The sequence below is a fragment of the Ranitomeya imitator genome, chromosome 6 (genome assembly GCF_032444005.1).
Source record: "Ranitomeya imitator isolate aRanImi1 chromosome 6, aRanImi1.pri, whole genome shotgun sequence".
Classification (NCBI taxonomy): Eukaryota; Metazoa; Chordata; class Amphibia; order Anura; family Dendrobatidae; genus Ranitomeya; species Ranitomeya imitator.
This window is the reverse complement of record NC_091287.1, coordinates 321,980,733-322,000,820: the sequence shown is the minus strand read 5'-3', so window position 1 is coordinate 322,000,820 and position 20,088 is coordinate 321,980,733.

Genomic DNA, 20,088 nt, shown 5'->3' with positions numbered 1-20,088 from the left:
TTCATCCAGGATATCTCTGTACTTGGCCGCATTCATGTTTCCTTTAATGGCAACCAGTCGTCCTGTCCCGGCAGCTGGAAAACACCCCTATAGCATGATGCTACCACCACCATGTTTCACTGTTGGGATTGTCTTGAGCAGGTGATGAGCAGTGTCTGGTTTTCTCCACACATACTGCTTAGAATTATCACTAGAAAGGTCTATCTTCGTCTCGTCAGACCAGAGAATCTTATTTCTCATAGTCTGGGAGTCCTTCATGTGTTTTTTAGCAAACTCTATGCAGACTTTCATATTTTTTGAACTGAGGAGAGGCTTCCGTCAGGTCACTCTGCCATAAAGGCCTGACTGCTGGAGGGCTGCAGTGATAGTTGACTTTGTGGAACTTTCTCCCATCTTCCAACTGCATCTCTGGAGCTCAGCCACAGTGATCTTGGGGTTGTTCTTTACCTCTCTCACCTTCTCCCACGATTGCTCAGTTTGGTTGGACGGCCAGGTCTAGGAAGACTTCCTGTTGCCCAAACTAATGATAATAATAGTAATAATAATCCATGTCAGGTACAGGACTGACTGAAAGCTGTTCAACCCTAGACGCCTGAAGGCTGTTACAAAGATCCATGAGACTGCTATCTGTGACTTCATGTTTGCTGATGATTGCGCACTCAATACCAGCACACAGCAGCAGTGTGAAATGGACCATTTTTCACAAGCTTGCGACAACTTCAGTCTTGTTAGCAATACTAAAAAGACCGAAGTTATGTACCAACCTGCTCCTCGAAAACCATACTAGCAGCTACGCATTATGGTGAAGGAGAACAACCTAAAAACAGTTTAATAACTTCACTTCCCCAGGCAGCCCACTCTTCCATGTAATGACTGAGTCAACAACAGAATTGCCAAAGCCAGCATCACCTTTGGGAGACTGCGTAAGACTGTCTGGTAGTGAATGGAACTCAACCTTACCACTAAGCTGAAGATTTACTGCGCTGTGGTCCTTAGTTACCACACTTCTCTATGCCAGGGAGTTCTGGACTGCCTACAGCCGGCATGCCAACAGTTCAATCACTTTCACCTGAGCTGTCTCTGCTGGAACAATCTGGGCTCTGCAGCATTTACACTCTCCTGCTGAAAGCCCAAGCCAGGTGGACTGGACATGTGGTCAGTATACCAGACAGCCAATTGCCTAAACAACTGCTGTACGGAGAGCTGTGTCAGGGAAAACAAGCAGTCAGAGGGCAGAGGAAATGTTATAAAGACTGCCTTAAAGACTGCTCAGCTTGGCAAGGCAGGATCACCTCAGGAGCATGAGCAGCTCAAGACAGAAAAATCTTTGAGGCAAAAAAAAGCGAGCTGTGTGCAAGGCACAAGTGCTATCTTCTGTCCTGGCCACAGCTAGTTTCTAATGTCACATATGTGAGCGAGCCTTCAGGGCCAAGATTGTAGACACTGAAGTCATGGTCAACTTCGACTACGAAAGACAAACAGCAACCACTATATATACAGATAAATAGCATTTTTTGAGGTGACAGGTTCACTTTAAAGGAATGTCTGCTCTGCCTATACAGCTTGGAGTTCCATTAGTACTAAACTATATAAATGTTTGAGTAAAAATAGGAATATGTAGAAATCAAGAGTCTGGAAAAGCTAGGCAACCAACAACCTACAAGGCAGCTAAAAATAAGTAAATTAGGTAGAGAGAATCTTCACAGAAGGACTAAGATGGCAGTTACAGAGGTTTTCAGTACGAAGGCCTGCTGTGTCAAACCATCACTTCTCTGTGATAGCATCGCATAGATTGATGGAAGCTGTCACATGCTCACATCGGTACTTATGTCATTTAATTTCTGCTGACAGAGATTGTCAATGGCATTTAAATGCTTAGACTGCAGTGATTGGAGCAAGCTATATGTATAACAGCTGACATCTGCTGTTTATGAAGCAAGCTCAGCTCCTGAGCCAGCTTTATACTTTCTTAAGCGACCTGTGATGACAGACACACATTATAGGTTGTTAAGTAGTTCAATAGCTGCCACATGTGCTTGACTGTCTTCATTGATTTTTTTAATTCTTTTCTTGCTTGATAAAGGTCATATAGCTCAAACATCACCACATTCTATTGCTACTATTTTTGTCTATAAATCAGGTGGAATAAATAAAAGATGACATTTCAATTTTTTTCTCCTGAGTCTGGGACCCTTAGACATAGTTTTTTCTGCTGGGTGGAAACGTGCCAAGTTTCATGGAGTTCTCTTTAAGGTACATGGGACTTTTCTCAAATGCAGTAAGAAAAGCTGATAGAAGTTACTGTATTGATGCAAATGTTTCTAAAGTATCTTAATACTTAAGATAAATATTTGGGGCAAACATTTTGCTAGGGTTCCTCTCATCAATCCCATTGAAACCACTACAGTCAGCCTCTCTCCAGCCATAAAAAAGTGCTTAGAGTAAATTAATTGTATTTTGTAAAAATAAGATGCATACTTGTCAGAATTCCTGTTGTCCGTCTACAGTTTGACCACTAGTGGCTGCTATTGTTATTGTCATTAAAGACCTTTTCAGAGACATTCTTGATCATTTTCTTGCCTGAAGACGAAGTTCACCACAGCTCCTATACTGATTCATCCCAATCCTGAACATGCCTTTATTGTGGAAGTGGATGCTTCATATGGTGCAGTACGGGCTATTTTATCACAAAAAAACAGGAACAAAAGTTTTGATACATCCTTGTGCCTAGTTCTTCTGAAGTATAACCATGTCAGAAAAGAATTATGATGAGAGGAGCAAAGAGCTCTCAGCTATCATTGCTGTGTTCAAGGAATTTAGACATCACCTAGAAGGAGCAGCTCAACAAATTGTTGTTCTAACTGACCATCATACCTTGAATTTGTTAAGTCTGCCAAATGTTTGTTCCCCTGCCAAACTCAATGGAGTCTTTTTCTTAACCAACTCAAGTTTGTTATCTCTTACAGATCTGTCTACCGGAATAGTAAGGCTGATGCTTTATCTACTCTGTTCTCCAAAGATTATTCTACTGCAGCAACACCAACAACTATTCTGCCTGAATTCAACTTCCCGAGGGTGATCCATAACAAACACTTGCTGGAAGTTGTACGGGAAGCATACAAGACAGACCAATTCTTCTGCATCCACCTGATGGTATTTTTCTTACATTTCAAAATAAAGAACTCATAACCATTGCATCTATGTTCCAGAAACTGTTAAACTAAAGGTGTTAAAACTGATCCATGACTCCAAGTTAGCAGGACACAAAGGAATTTAAAAAAAACACAAAGCACAAGAATTTCTAATTCGCTTCTTTAGGTGGCCAAATTGCTCAAAAAAGTTAAAGAATATATATCCTCCTATAGCACCTGTGTCATGTAAAAAACTCCCTTCACATCTCCAATTTCAGCTTCTGAAAATTCTATTTAATCCTTGGGGCTCGGGAAAAGTTCCATCCTAGTAGTGGTGGACCACTACTGGTCCACTTCACTGGTTTACCTTCTACTAAAGAGACTACTGATTTCGTAATTCAAAATGTGTTTATTCTTCATGGGATCCCAGACGAAGTTGTCTCTGATCGTGGAACACAATTTACATTTAGATTCTGGAAGAATTTTTGTGCAGCATTGGACATTGATGTCAGCTTATCTTCTGCATCCATTCCCCAATCTAATAGTAAGACTGATTGCACAACCCAAACCTTAAAGCAATATCTCAAATGCTACATTTGTCATAGAAATGGATCCATGAGTAAGGACCGAGATTTAGTATGAAACCTATAGGAAAAGTTCTCACATTTATTTTTTTCTATAGTACAGGGAATGTTCTGTTTTTATTCAATTCCACTAATAAAAATGTTTGATATTTTTTTTTATCCAAAATCGGACATCCCTACCTTTTCCTACCTGCAGGTATCATACAACATTTCTTAATCATGAGAATTGGACACATGCACGTTACCGATTGAATGTGCCTTAGCAAGTGCGTGGGGTCGTAACTCCACTGGCAACGCTTTCTACCAATGTGGAAGTGAGTGGCGCAAGATAGTGCTGTGTAACCACTTTAAATATTCAAAATTTGGTATACAAAGACTAAGTATGATGTTGGGCTTCAAGTAAATATTCAGTTTATTACTACATATGCATTCATAGAAGTAAGTCATAGTTGAGGCCTGGCTGGAAATGTACATTATACCTATTATGCCTGATAAAGTGTTTTCAGTCTATGTATTCATTATTGAGTGCACAGTGCTTGAAATAAAAAGCCTAAAATGGAAATAAAATGTGTAGTTTTTGCTGAATAAATTGGTATGTCTTTTCTTTTCTACATAAAAATGCAAAGCTGTTCTTCCTATTTCCTGCAAATATTTCCAGCTGTGAAGTTCAACAAGAACCCGGGTATATACTTGTCTGGCTGCCATTACAAACATCGTATGTCAAAAAGTATATTAGACATTGAGACTTTGCAGGCATCTAAATTAGATTTCAAGTTGTAAAATGCAGCTTCAGTATATAGTATAAATATGAAATTCTGGTTTACTGAGGACATACTTAAAAAAGCTGCATGCATAGTAAATTGGAGAGCAGATTTGCAGTCAACACACAAGTCAGCAGCGCTGCGAAAGAATTTAGCTTAAGCTCCTTCCCGTGAAGCAGACCAGCAATTGAGCTCTCCAGGCATCCATTCATCATGCTAGGTTGTAACACAGCAACATAACACAGATGAAGCTACATCTCCCCCAAGCATTCATTCTCCAAATCATTTTTTGTTTCGCCGTGTACGATGAATGATCCGTTCATATTTCCTTTTAATGTGGAAAATTCAGTATGCGAAAATTTATAAAGAAAATATTCTACAGGATTCAGTCTGAAATTCGAAATCCTCAGTATAATCTTGTCCTGGCGTCTGTGCAATATTGCAACAATGTGTTTTTCTTGATATCAAAAGATAAACTTTGCAAGCTAAAATCCATCCTATAATTGCTTCTGTTGCAACAGCCTTTTTCCATTTTTTTTCCTGCTCGCTCATCAGGCCTCTCCTGTCCCACTGAGTCAATTTCAGGTCATCTTTCATTTTTTGAGAATATACCCTTATTGGCAAGATGTTTCTGTGTTCCTTTGGAAACACGCATATTGTTTTACTTACAGCTGTGTTGTGTTTTATGCTCTCACATAAATGTTATGCGGAGATTATAAGCAAGGCTATATGATACCATTTATTTGAAGAGAGAGAGAAATATAGACAGTATTATAGCAGGTTGATTTAATTTAGTTTTACATATGTCTCTGTTCCGTATCTGCAAAAGATTTGCCTTGTCCTCAATCCACTTTCTTGAAAAAATGTAAAATTAAGGATACAGTGGTTAGGGTAATGTAGATGTACCACTATCAAATATTATGTCTATTCTGATAGAATTCTTCCTTTAACTCCTCCATGACCCGTACTAATTTGCCCTTAATAACCAAGCGCCTTTTTTTTCGTTTTCTCATTGTTATATTCCATAAGCCATTGTGTTTATAATTTTTCATCTACATAGCTGCATGAGAGGTTGTTTTTATGGGATGAGTTGTATTTGTCCACACTTCCACACTTTTGGAGTAAATATAGCTTATTACATTTTTATCGAGATAAAAAAAAACAGCAATTCTGCTGCTGTTTTTTGTGTTTAGAATTTTATGCTATAAGTTATATGTGTTGCACAAATAAAGTTTAAACTTTATTCAGTGGGGCAGCATGATTATGGCAATACTAAATTTATGCAGTTTTATATAACGGTATGTTCTATTAACTTTGCACAATAAAAAAATGTTTTTCCATCAGCAGAGCTAAGTGATGGCTCCTTTTTTGTGTGCTGACATGTTAACTGTATTGCGCAGGATACAGTTATTTAGGTTTTACTACTTTTGCACAAACAAAATGACTTTAAAAAAAAAATCATATTTTTGTCATCATGCTCTGAGGTCCTTTTTTATTTATTTTTTCCACTGGTGCCATTTTTGGATACAACTTTTTTTAGGTTTCACTGCTTGTTTTCATGGTCCATCATGAGTTTTAGGAGATTCTGAGCGGTAATTGTTAATACCTCTATACACTGCATATATTGTGTCAGATAATTAAATCCAAATATTAATATTATCTTTTTCATTTGGACTATGTGGATGTGAGCAGTTGCCATATTACATCTAATTATTGCATATAGGGTGTGAAATATAAAAAAAAATTTTTAGTATATTTACGGTATTAATTATACCCTTGGTGTGTTATTTAATAGGGTATTCTTATGGGACTGTATCAACAATTCTAGTTATTCATGTATTTTATTGTAATGGATTATTATTTGTTATTATTATTTTCTCAGTCCCCTTATACCTAGTAATTTTTAAGTGGTCCCTATCTTGTTTTATTTATTCATATATGTTTCACTTGTCTTTTATTTTTGTTTATGTTTGTATGTGTGCGGGCACCTTTTTATATAGTGCCACTTTTTTGCCAAATCACCTCCAATAAAGGCATTGTTTATTCCTTAAATATTATTGTCCCCTCCCTTTTCTATACATTGTTGGTCATTTTACAAAACATTTTTGAATTTTTCCATCTTAATCCTTATCCAGATTTTAGGTTCATCTCTACTTACATGTGCGTGATAATACAAGCTCCTATCAAATCACCCACTGGAAAGTGATCCCAGACTTAAAAACAGGGGACAATGTAACATAAAATGGACAAAAATGTAAAGAAAATGTAGATTTAAAATGATAGAATTTGAAGACTATCTTGGGCTTTGCAATAACATTAAAATCTTTTACATGTTTTATTGTGGAGTGCAAACTAACATTGATTTTTATAAATATTTTGGTCTCAGCTTTTGCAAAGTAAAAGGCTATCCATTGTCTGAGTAATGTATGTTATGTCTGCCTGCCATTGTTCGTAATGAGTGAAATAAAAATATAGCTTATTTTGTGATTCTTTATCACATTTTATAATTTAATTCTGTGAATACCTGAATTCATGGCTGTATTTGCCACTATGCATTGGAGGTCCTATGCCTAGGAGGGCAGATAGTGCAGGGCAGCACCAGTATTAAACAGCCATTATTTTATTTTATATCCTTCACCCAAGCACTACCGCTGCCAGACCACATAGCAGTGTACAGAGTGAGGGGGTGGTTTACAGGAGGGACAGTGTGAAGGCACAGTAAGGGGACGAGGTTAGTATATAGATGAAAGAACAGTTTATAATCCAAATATGGTAGCGTGTCAGTATACAGAATAAAGGATAGGGTGAAGACACATTATCAATGGGGGCAGTAATCAGAAGGAAGGATATTGTGAGGACACAGCGTGGGAGCGCTATACAAACTGATGAAAAGTGTGAGTACTCAGCATAGGAAGAGGGCAGTATACAAAATGAGGGCCAGTGTGTTAGGTGTCGAGTACCCGCCTCTGCACAGCGGGAATCTCGAACCATCTCCGCTGCGGTCTCCCATTCTTCTCCAGCCGCAGTGGAGTCTGCTCAGCGGAGAAGTCAGTCCCAGCATCTAGCTCAAGCTAATACTGGATGACTGGTTACTACTGCCCTTCCAGGCTCTGTTCTTGTAGCCAGCAATGTTCAGCAGCAAGCAGGTCTTTCTGGGACTAAGTCCAGATTTTCCCTTTCTGAGCATGCCCACAGGATGACCTCCCATTGGAGGTCGGGGGTCACATGCTTAGATACTGCAGCTAATCCCATTGGTCCTCTAGGAAGGTCCTAAAGATGTTTTTCTTCTGTGGCAGACTCCCATTGGTCCTTCTCGGAAGGTCTTGAAGTTGCTGCAGCTATAAAAGGTTTGCATGGCCACACGGCCATGCGCTAGTATACAATTGTTATCGTGTGTGTGTTGATGAGTGCAAGTCGTTCCTTAAAAAACCCATCCCTTTTGTATGACTGTTCGCGTAAGGTGTATGGCTGTAATCCAGTGCCCGGCTGAACTCACAGCTTTAACACACGAAACAGCGTCTAACTGCTGTGACCGCCAGTGCAGCGCCGTGCGCTATTAGAGCGCTTACCTTACCCAAGTCTGGGTGGTTAGTGGCGTCTGCTAGTGTGGCACAGCATGCACTTCTGTGCATATTAGTTACCTCTGATACCCCAATTGTGGTGTCGATCGCAAGAGGTCTACACTAACTCTAATCCTGTGTCCTGGGATAGAGTTCTGTGGTTCCTTGCTTGCGCTCTCTGTGTGGTACCGCGACCCTGTGACTTAACAGGGATCTCTTTTTTCATACAGGGTGAAGTTAACCCATGTCTATATCCTCATCGTACCGCCATATAGTCCGTTATTACTTAGCAGCAGGTTCCATCTCTGCACAGTGGACCCCGGGCTGTGAGCGCACCTTATTATATCTATTTAATTATTTGGTGCGTTCCGCTAGCCCTAACATAGTGTGAGGGCACAGTAAGAAAGAGGGCATCATTTAAAAAAAGAGATAGTGTGAGTGTGCAGTATGTGGGGGGCGTTTAGTATGCAGAAAAAGGCACAGTGCGAGTGCACTAAATTTAAGAAAGGCAGTGTATAGAGAGAGGGACAGTATGTGGGCACAGTATGGGAGGGGGTAGTATAAAGGAGGGACATTGTGAGGGCATAGTATGGTAGGGGGCAGTATACTAAGTGATGAAAAGCAGGAAGACAGTGTGGGAGGTGGGCAGTAATTAGTAGGAGAGACAGTGTGATAGCACAGTATGGGAGGGAGCGGACCCTATATAGTTGGAGGGATAGTGTGAGGGCACAGTATGGAAAGAAGCAGAATAAAAAAGGAAGGACAATGTGAGGACACTGCAGTGGAACACGGTTGGTGCAGTGTGACAGAAAAGCAGTGACCCAGGAAAGTTCAAAGCTAAGTCTCTTTTAATGTTTAGCATACTCACAAACAAAAGCAAATGGTATCCTCTGGATGACAGCCTGGAAACAAGAAGGTTCGTATCTGAGACTGGTTGCCGTGGGTGACTGCACCACCATGTATGCTGAGGGGTGTCAGACCTTTTGGCTCCGCTTGGCTCCGAGTTACTTCTCACAGGATGAAGTTCTGCAGAGCTCTGCAGTTTGCAAACCAAGACTGACACACCAAACCCTTTGCTGCAAGGTTTTTACCAGGAATCTGTAGGCCATTTGTAAGACCTGCCCGGGAAGAAGCAGACCGAACCCACTACCATCCTGTAGTCCGCTCCAAAAATAAAAATCCCATGGCAGGTTTTCTTAAATCTGCTTTGGGCAAATAGGTTGTCCATGACCAAAAGTTACTTTTATTTTGCACTGCAATGACAGTTATGCCTGTCACTGCAATGCACACCTACGGCCTCAATATGCTTCTATGCGTATCTTAGGGGATCTTCCTCACTGCTTTGCATATCCCCCTCCTTCATTCAAACTTGTGGGGTTGAACACTTGTCACCATACAGGGTGCCCGTGACAGGGCATCCGCATTCCCTTGCACCTTTCCTGTGCGATGTTCCACAGTGAAATTGAAATTTTGCAAGGATAGGAACCATCTGGTGACCCCATTATTCCTCTCCTTGGCATGTCTCATTCAGACCAAGGGTGAATGATCTGTCACCAAGTGAAATGGTAGACAGAGCAAATAATAGCATAGGGACTCCAAGGCCCACTTGATGGCAAGGCACTCCTTTTCCACTACACTATATAATTCTTCTCGGCCGGGGTGAGTTTCCTACTTAGGAAGGTGACTGGATGTTCCTCTATGTTCACCTCCTGTGACAGGACCGCTTCTAGGTCCATGTTAGAGGCATCAGTCTGCACGATGAAACCTCTCTTGAAGTTGGGGCTGATGAGGATGGGCTGCCCGCACAGCGCCACCTTCATGGACTGGTACGCTTCCTCCGCTTGAGGATTCCACCGCACCATGACCGATTTCTTTCCCTTTAGGAGATCGGTTAGGGGCATTATTCTCCCAGAGAAATTTGGTATAAACCTTCAGTAATATCCGATGATGGTAACAGGTTGGGGCCAGTTTTATATGGCCTCAATTTTAGTTATTTGTGGTTTGATAACCCCACGGCCAATCACATACCCTAACTACTGGGCTTCCTGAAGCCCTATTGCACATTTCTTAGGATTCGTTGTCAAGCCAGCGGCTCTGAGAGAATCTACGACTGCTTGTACCGAGACAAGTGGGTATGCTAGCCCATACTAAAGATGATGATGTCATCCAAGTACAATCATGCATACTTCCGATGGGGTTCTAGTACTATGTCCATCAGCCTCTGGAACGTGGCTGGAGCCCTATGTAGTCCAAAGGGCAAGATGACAGAGTGGTACAGACCCTCCGGTGTTACGAAGGTGGTCTTTTCTTTTGCCAACTCCGTAAGAGGCACCTGCCAATAACCCTTGGTGAGATCAACTACTAGTTGTTCCACCACCTCATCCCGGATTTTATCCACCCTGTAAAATAAATCCTGGTGGATAGCCATGCGGGGAAAAACAGCCTTGGCACCTGGTTGCTGAGCCACTCCATTTATCTCTATCACCCTTTCTCATGCCCGGGTCAGAGTATGATCCTGGAGTTGAGCTTTCCCAAACTTACCAGGGGACACTTCCAGCTCGGGGATCAATTGGGTCTCCTCAACCTCTCCTGCCAATACCTCTAGGGGAAATCTACAGGGGTTACACTCTGTCCCTACGGCAGGTATCCTTAACTAGGGATCTTCAAGTTCCACGCCCGGAATAACATTTACCTTGGGAGGGTAAACTCTGGTCTCCCACAGGGACCAGAATAAGGTCAAGTCTTTTCCCAACACAATCCCATATGGAAGGGTCTTCACTAGGGTTGAGCGACTTTTACTTTTATAGGATCGGGTCGGGTTTCACGAAACCCGACTTTTTCAAAAGTTGGGTCGAGTGAAATCGGCCGATCCTATAAAAAAGTCGGGGTCGGGGTCGGCCGAAACACGAAACCCAGTGCAGTGCATTGGGTTTCCAATGGTTCCCAGGGTCTGAAGGAGAGGAAACTCTCCTTCAGGCCCTGGGATCCATATTTAAGTGTAAAATAAAGAATTAAAATAAAAAATATTGCTATACTCACCCTCTGACGCGCCCTGGTACTAACCGGCAGCCTTCCTTCCTTAGAATCAGCGCGTGAAGGGCCTTAGATGACGTCGCGGCTTGTGATTGGTCGCGCGACCGCCCATGTGACCGCTCGCGCGACCAATCACAAGCCGCGACGTCACCGAAGGTCCTTCAAGCGCTGATTCTTAGGAAGGAATGCTGCCGGAAAGAAGCAGGGCGCGTCCGAGGGTGAGTATATTCCTATTAGGTATATACTCACCCTTGGACGCGCCCTGCTTCTTTCCGGCAGCCTTCCTTCCTAAGAATCAGCGCTTGAAGGACCTTCGGTGACGTCACGGCTTGTGATTGGTCGCGCGAGCGGTCACATGGGCGGTCGCGCGACCAATCACAAGCCGCGACGTCATCTAAGGCCCTTCACGCGCTGATTCTAAGGAAGGAAGGCTGCCGGTTAGTACCAGGGCGCGTCAGAGGGTGAGTATAGCAATATTTTTTATTTTAATTCTTTATTTTACACTTAAATATGGATTCCGATACCGATTTCCGATATTGCAAACATATCGGAACTCTGTATCGGAATTCCGATACCAGATTCAGAAGATCGCCGACCTCATGGTCGACCCCACACAGGGGTCGGGTTGGGTTTCATGAAACCCGACTTTGCCAAAAGTCGGCGACTTCTGAAAATGGCCGACCCGTTTCGCTCAACCCTAGTCTTCACCACTCCCACCACGTTTGATTACTCCACAAGGTGTGGAAAAATTAACCTCTGCAGTCGGGTACTTGTGGAGTTGCCCATGTATACACACCACCCCGACTTTCCGTTCATTGGGGTTGTCCCCGTCAACAGGCGACCCATGGACCAGAGTCACTAAGCTCCCCGAGTCCAAGGGAACCTCCGTTTGGTACAAGTTGACGAGTACCTGGCACAGTTGGGGTTCGCTGCCTGCAGTGCCTGTAGGGGCAGTGCAGACTGGTTGGGCATACATAGACACATGGCGAATATACCCACAGTCCATGGGTTCATCTGTCAGGGGACAGTTGGTAGTCTCATGTCTGAGCCCTTAGTACCTCCAGCACTTAATAGCTGTCGCACGACTAGACCTTGGGGCCATTTAAGGGAAGTGGGTCTAATCATTTTCACTTTGGGTTACCCCCTCATTATGGGCTTAGTTTTCGCTGACACCAGTAGAGGGTCGGGGACCTTTCCCAGGCTCCTGGGCTGGCGATGCACGGCGTGACAGCTGAAATGGAGCAGTGTCCCATATAAAGTCCTGAGTGGCCGTATACCGCTCAACAAGTCCAACCACCAGGTCCAGAGTGCCCGAGTCCCCTTGCCCCACCCAATGCTGTATGGCTGCTGGCAGAGCCCTCACCAGCCAGTCAACCACCACCCTCTCTACCATCTGGAATGGGGTTAAAGTCTCAGGCTGAAGCCATTTTTTGACCAGCTACAACAAGTCATATGCCTGAGACCTGGAGGGTCAAGTCTCCACAAAGGACCATTTGAACACCCATTGTGCACGAACATAAGTGTTAACCCCCAGTTGGGCAAGGATCTGACCTCTTCGTTTCTCATAGTCCAGGACTGAGGTACAAGTAGGCCTTCTGGGCATCTCACATCAGGAAGGGGTCAACCACTTCAACCCACTGGGACAACGGCAAGCTCTAACACTCGACTGTCCGTTCAAACAAGGTTAGGAACACCTTCAAATCATCCTCAGGACTTATCTTTCTCAGAGCTGACCACACTTTATACTGGGCCTCCGAATGGACCATGGTCGCTTGGGAGGACGTCTCTCACAGAGCCGCAACCTGCTGCAGAATCAAATTGTTGGTTTGCTGCTGCTGAAACTCCTGCAACTTCTGCTGTTGCACTTGAGTAAGGGCCAACTGTCTTAGTATTTCATCCATCTTGTCAGCCTGCTTGGGCTGTAGCGTTGTAGGCCTTATAACCGACATTCATGATGCTTTGGAGCATGCCTCACAGTGCTCGCATTCTCCAACCATATGTAGTGCAGCAGGGTTGATGCAGAGTGACAGACAGGCAGTGACCCAGGAAAGTTCAAAGCAAAGTTTCTTTTAATGTTCAGCGTACTCACATATAGATAGCAAAAAGTGGAGATTTTCCAAGAGAGAGCGGTGGGACTATGGCCAGTTCGAGGGGTGGAGTGTGGAAGCGGGGCTGGGGTGGAGCCTGGGCGGAGTCTCAAGGGGGCCCCGAAAATTTTGCCAGTATGGGACCCCGAAATTTATAGTGGCAACCCTGCCTGAGCTGCACACTTCTAAGAGGTCTTTTGAGCTCAGAATTAAAGGTCATAAAACATAATATCTCACAAAAATTAACCTACTTTTTAAAGGTTTAATAGTGCTTCTACCTTTGTCTAATCAGTATTATGGTTCCTCTATGGTCCGCAGTCTGATGATAACTGTTAACTAGGGTTGAGTGACCTTGACCTTTTTAGAGTTGAGTCATGTTTCGCGAAACCCGACTATCTTAGAAGTCGAGTCGAGTGGAATCGGCCGATTATGGCGAAAAGTCGGGTATCGCCCGAAACACGAAACCCAATGCAAGTCAATGGGGGAGCATAGTCGGCAGTGAGTGGAGGCCAGGAAAACACCTACACTGCCCATTTTAATGGCAAAAACATCCATTCTTGTTACAGAAGCTTGTCAATCGTAATTTAGCTTATAATAATTGGAAGGCATTTGAAATTGGGGGTCATTTGGCTAAAGTTGTGGGGGGTAGGGCTGGTTCAAGTAATTAGTGGGCCCAGTAAATCTGGACCACGTCACGGCAGTGGAGCAGGGAGAGGTAAGTATTTCAACTTTGCAAGTGCTGTGATCCTGAGCAAGCAGGGGGGGCCCACTCGTTGGCATTGGCACTGGCACAGGGCCCCTCAAAGTACAGCGGTGTGTTTGCACGGCGGGGGCGCCTCCCACCGGCAGCAACACTTTTGCGTACTATGAGAGGCCCTGTGCCAGTGACGTCGCCAACTAGTATTCCTCCCCCCACCTGATGAAGGAACCTGCACTTTCATCTGCACCTACCTCTTTGTCCCCGTGTAAGGTGGTATGGTATGCGGGAAGAGGAACCTGACTTTCAGCAGGGTCACAATCTTGCTGTGTAGCGTGCACGGGGAATTTTGCGTTATGGGTCAATGTACCAGCAGACTCATCTATCACTGGCTGGGCAATGGGCAGGATGAGGAGGAAACACAGATATAGGCCCAAAGAATAAAGTTGGCTAAATGCAGTTCAAAATTGGTAACAGGACTAACCAGGGGGCATTGCAGTGGAGGACAACTGGAATGAGAGGCTGACACAGAGAGTAGGCCCAAATCAGTAAGTAGTCGAAATGCAGTTCAAAATTGGCAACCGTAGTAAACAGGCGGCACAGCTTTGTTCAGTGGAGGAGAACAGCAAGGAGTGGCAGACACCGATAGTAGGCCCCAACCCAACTAGTAGGCCAAATGCAGTCTAACATTAACAACTACTTAACGAGAGCCTGAAAATGGAATTTCAGGACAGGAAACCAGGAGAACAGCAAGGAGTGGCAGACACCGATAGTAGGCCCCAAACCAACTAGTACGCCAAATGCAGTTGTTCCATTTAACCACAATTTAATGAGAGCCTGAAGATAGAAGTTCAGGAAAGGCAACCTGGAGAACACCTTGGAGTGGAACACACCATCTCTCTACACCCCATACCCAATTTGTAGGCCTAATGCAGTGTAGTTTCCAACAACTACTAAACGAGAGCCGGAAGATCGAAGCTCAGGAAAGGCAACCTGGGGAACACCTTGGAGTGGAACACACCATCTCTCTACACCCCATACCCAATTTGTAGGCCTAATGCAGTGTAGTTTCCAACAACTACTAAACGAGAGCCGGAAGATCGAAGCTCAGGAAAGGCAACCTGGGGAACACCTTGGAGTGGAACACACCATCTCTCTACACCCCATACCCAATTTGTAGGCCTAATGCAGCGTAGTTTCCAACAACTACTAAACGAGAGCCGGAAGATCGAAGCTCAGGAAAGGCAACCTGGAGAACACCTTGGAGTGGAACACACCATCTCTCTACACCCCATACCCAATTTGTAGGCCTAATGCAGTGTAGTTTCCAACAACTACTAAACGAGAGCCGGAAGATCGAAGCTCAGGAAAGGCAACCTGGAGAACACCTTGGAGTGGAACACACCATCTCTCTACACCCCATACCCAATTTGTAGGTCTAATGCAGCGTAGTTTCCAACAACTACTAAACGAGAGCATGAAGATCGAAGCAATGGAGAGGAAACCTGGGGAACACCTTGGAGTGGAACACACCATCTCTCTACACCCCATACCCAATTTGTAGGCCTAATGCAGCGTAGTTTCCAACAACTACTAAACGAGAGCCGGAAGATCGAAGCTCAGGAAAGGCAACCTGGAGAACACCTTGGAGTGGAACACACCATCTCTCTACACCCCATACCCAATTTGTAGGCCTAATGCAGTGTAGTTTCCAAGAACTACTAAACGAGAGCCGGAAGATCGAAGCTCAGGAAAGGCAACCTGGAAAACACCTTGGAGTGGAACACACCATCTCTCTACACCCCATACCCAATTTGTAGGCCTAATGCAGTGTAGTTTCAAACAACTACTAAACGAGAGCATGAAGATCGAAGCAATGGAGAGGAAACCTGGGGAACACCTTGGAGTGGAACACACCATCTCTCTACACCCCATACCCAATTTGTAGGCCTAATGCAGTGTAGTTTTCTACAACTACTAAACGAGAGTCGGAAGACCGAAGCAATGTGGACGAAACCTGGGGAACACCTTGGAGTGGAACACACCATCTCTCTACACCCCATACCCAATTTGTAGGCCTAATGCAGTGTAGTTTCCAAGAACTACTAAACGAGAGCCGGAAGATCGAAGCTCAGGAAAGGCAACCTGGAGAACACCTTGGAGTGGAACACACCATCTCTCTACACCCCATACCCAATTTGTAGGCCTAATGCAGTGTAGTTTCCAACAACTACTAAACGAGAGCCGGAAGATCGAAGCTCAGGAAAGGCAACCTGGAGAACACCTTGGAGTGGAACACACCATCTCTCTACACCCCATACCCAATTTGTAGGCCTAATGCAGTGTAGTTTCCAACAACTACTAAACGAGAGCCGGAAGATCGAAGCTCAGGAAAGGCAACCTGGAGAACACCTTGGAGTGGAACACACCATCTCTCTACACCCCATACCCAATTTGTAGGCCTAATGCAGTGTAGTTTCCAACAACTACTAAACGAGAGCATGAAGATCGAAGCAATGGAGAGGATACCTGGGGAACACCTTGGAGTGGAACACACCATCTCTCTACACCCCATACCCAATTTGTAGGCCTAATGCAGTGTAGTTTCCAACAACTACTAAACGAGAGCATTAAGATCGAAGCAATGGCGAGGAAACCTGGGGCACACCTTGGGGAGGCAGACACCGTTAGTAGGCCCTACCAAAGTTGTACCCCCAATGCAGTTTTAAAATTCCTAGAGGCTGAAAACAAGACTATTGACGTTCAGCTTTTTTCAAAGGAACACAGCTGAATTGAGTGGCGCAGACAGACACAGGTAGTAGGACTTAACCCAAAAATGTGGCTCACTGCAGCTTAAAAAAGTTACAGGGGTACACAAGCAGCAGTGCTCTGGGCAGTGGAGGACAATTTCAATAGTGGACCGCAGATAGACTTTGTACGCCTACTATTAAAAAAAGAATGCTCTATGCAATTAAAAATAGGTTCGAGGGGTACACGGGCAGCAGTGGTGTGGTCAGCGGAGGAAAATTGGAATTAGGGACTGCAGACAGACTTTGTAGGCTGTCCCCTGTGGACCATGCATCCAACACATTAACCCAGTGCGCCGTAATGGACACGTAACTTTTTGTGGACATGCCTACTGGTCCATGCGTCTCGTGTCAGGTGCACCTTTCTACTGTTTGATTGCCTGAGTGCTATGACAATGCAGACTTTTTCATGCCGGTGGAGGGCTGGGATGGCTTTTCTCGCAAAAGAAATGTCGACTGGGTAGCTTGAACCGTTGCACAGCGTAGTTCATCTGGGCTTTCTAAATATAAAACAAAGAAAAAAAGGAGGCTACATGCACTTTCAGCTGGGTTCCAGGGGTACACGGCCAGCATTGGTCTGGTCAGTGGAGAACTATTGGAAGGAAGGACCGCAGACACGCTTCGAAGGCCTAACATAATAACAGATGGCTGTAGGCAATTTTAAATTGGTTCCAGGGGTACACGGGCAGCAGTGGTGTGGTCAGTGTAGTAGTAGTAGAAAGAATGGACCGCAGACAGGCATCGAAGGCCTAAAATAAAAAAATTGGGCTGGCTGTAGGCAATTTTAAATTGGTTCCAGGGGTACACGGGCAGCAGTGGTGTGGTCAGTGGAGGCCTAGTGGTAGGAGTGACCGCAGACAGGCATCGAAGGCCTAACATAATAACACATGGCTGTAGGCAATTTTAAATTGGTTCCGTGGGTACACGGGCAGCAGTGGTGTGGTCAGTGGAGGCCTAGTGGAAGGAGGGACCACAGACAGGCTTCGAAGGCCTAACATAATAACACATGGCTGTAGGCAATTTAAAATTGGTTCCGTGGGTACACGGGCAGCAGTGGTGTGGTCAGTGGAGGCCTAGTGGAAGGAGTGACCGCAAACAGGCATCGAAGGCCTAACATAATAACACATTGCTGTTGGCAATTTTAAATTGGTTCCAGGGGAACACGGGCAGCAGTGGCCTGGTTAGTGTAGTAGTAGTAGAAAGAAGGGACCGCAGACAGGCATCGAAGGCCTAAAATAAAAAAATTGGGCTGGCTGTAGGCAATTTTAAATTGGTTCCAGGGGTACACGGGCAGCAGTGGTGTGGTCAGTGGAGGCCTAGTGGAAGGAGTGACCGCAGACAGGCATCAAAGGCCTAACATAATAACACATTGCTGTTGGCAATTTTAAATTGGTTCCAGGGGAACACGGGCAGCAGTGGCCTGGTCAGTGTAGTAGTAGTAGAAAGAACGGACCGCAGACAGGCATCGAAGGCCTAAAATAAAAAAATTGGGCTGGCTGTAGGCAATTTTAAATTGGTTCCAGGGGTACACGGGCAGCAGTGGTGTGGTCAGTGGAGGCCTAGTGGAAGGAGTGACCGCAGACAGGCATCGAAGGCCTAACATAAAAAAATAGGGCTGTTGGCGATTTAAAATTGGTTCCAGGGGTACACGGGCAGCAGTGGTCTGGTCAGTGTAGTAGTAGTAGAAAGAAGGGACTGCAGACAGGCTTGGAAGGCCTAACATAACAAAATTGGGCTGTTGGCAATTTAAAATTGGTTCCAGGGGTACACGGGCAGCAGTACAATGGTCAGTGGAGGCCTAGTGGAAGGAGGGACCGCAGACAGGCTTCGAAGGCCTAACATAACAAAAATGTCAATACAATGGTATTGTCAGTGCCAGGCATTGAAGGATGTCAGCGCATAGACTAAACATTGGTGGAGCTGTGAGAGATAATTTTGCAAGTGGTAGAGCACTGTTTGAGCTGGGGGGGGGAACTGTCTTGTGGCCGGCGGTACAGGCCCAGGGCCCCTCATATTACAACGGTGTGTCTGACGTTGGGTGCGCACCACCACCGCCAGAGACACTTTATTGTACTATGAGGGACCCAGTGGCAGTGCCGTCGACCAAAAGCGGGCACACCCACCTCTTCAGAAAAAAACAGCACTCTCACGGGTGCTGGCGCCAAGTGGCGATACCACGGCCCCGTGTGGGGAGTTTGGCCATTTAGGGAGGTGTAAACATGTTGTATGCTGGACAATCAGGTGCAGCAAATTACGATATTGGAAAAGTCATTCATAATAGTCCACAGGCAAGACCTTTTCATAGGAAAGCTAGGTGTCAGCCGGGCAAGGTGGGGCAAAAGATTTCGAAATCCAGTTGTGGTTCATTTTAATGAAGGTTAGATCATCTTCATTTTGGGTAGCCAGACGAGTCCTTTTTTCTGTTAGTATTGAACCTGCAGCACTGAATACTCTTTCTGATAGGACACTAGCTGCCGGGCAAGCAAGCTCCTGCAATGCATATTCTGCCAATTCTGACCAGGTGTCTAATTTGGATGCCCAGTAATCAAATGGGAATGACGGTTGAGGGAGAACGTCGATAAGGGATGAAAAATAGTTTGTAACCATACTGGACAAATGTTGTCTCCTGTCACTTTGAATTGATGCTGCAGTACCTGTCCTGTCTGCGGTCATAGCAAAATCACTCCACAACCTGGTCAGAAAACCCCTCTGGCCAATGCCACTTCTGATTTCTGCCCCTCTAACACCTCTGGTCTGCTGGCCCCTGCAGCTCGTGTGAGAACGATCACGGGCGCTGTGTGCAGGGAATGCCAGAAGCAAACGGTCAACAAGAGTTGATTGTTTGGTTGCTAATATTATTTCCAAGTTCTCATGTGGCTTTATATTTTGCAATTTGCCTTTATAGCGAGGATCAAGGAGGCAGGCCAACCAGTAATCATCATCGTTCATCATTTTAGTAATGCGTGTGTCCCTTTTGAGGATACGTAAGGCATAATCCGCCATGTGGGCCAAAGTTCCAGTTCTCAAATCTGCGGTTGTGCTTGGTTGAGGGGCAGTTTCAGGCAAATCCACGTCACTTGTGTCCCTCCAAAAACCAGAACCCGGCCTTGCCGCGCCAACAATTTCCAGTGACCCCGGAAAAGCTTCCTCATTAAAAATATAATCATCCCCATCATCCTCCTCGTCCTCCTCCTCCTCTTCGCCCGCTACCTTGTCCTGTACACTGCCCTGGCCAGACAATGGCTGACTGTCATCAAGGCTTTCCTCTTCCTCAGCTGCAGACGCCTGATCCTTTATGTGCGTCAAACTTTGCATCAGCAGACGCATTAGGGGGATGCTCATGCTTATTATGGCGTTGTCTGCACTAACCAGCCGTGTGCATTCCTCAAAACACTGAAGGACTTGACACATGTCTTGAATCTTCGACC